Source organism: Nanorana parkeri, unplaced genomic scaffold (genome assembly GCF_000935625.1).
Source record: "Nanorana parkeri isolate BGI_ZX_2015 unplaced genomic scaffold, ASM93562v1 scaffold1634, whole genome shotgun sequence".
In the NCBI taxonomy this organism is placed as follows: Eukaryota; Metazoa; Chordata; class Amphibia; order Anura; family Dicroglossidae; genus Nanorana; species Nanorana parkeri.
Genome location: NW_017307902.1, coordinates 175,655 through 176,181, shown reverse-complemented (window position 1 = coordinate 176,181; position 527 = coordinate 175,655).

Genomic DNA, 527 nt, shown 5'->3' with positions numbered 1-527 from the left:
GTGTCCCCATCCCTCCTGGTTCCGGGATCCCATTGTGTCCTCATCCCTCATGTTCCGGGATCCCGTTGTGACCTCATCCCTCATGTTCCGGGATCCCATTGTGTCCTCATCCCTCGTGTTCCGGGATCCCATTGTGTCCTCATCCTTCATGTTCCGGGATCCCATTGTGTCCTCATCCCTCGTGTTCCGGGATCCCATTGTGTCCTCATCCTTCATGTTCCGGGATCCCATTGTGTCCTCATCCCTCATGTTCAGGGATCCCGTTGTGACCTCATCCCTCATGTTCCGGGATCCCTTTGTGTCCTCATCCCTCATGTTTCGGGATCCCATTGTGTCCTGATCCCTCATGTTCCTGGATCCCATTGTGTCCTCATCCCTCATGTTCCGGGATCCCATTGTGTCCTCATCCCTCATGTTCCGGGATCCCATTGTGTCCTCATCCCTCATGTTCCAGGATCCCATCATGTCTTCATCCCTCATGTTCCTGGATCTCGTTGTGTCCTCATCCCTCATGTTCCGGGATCCCG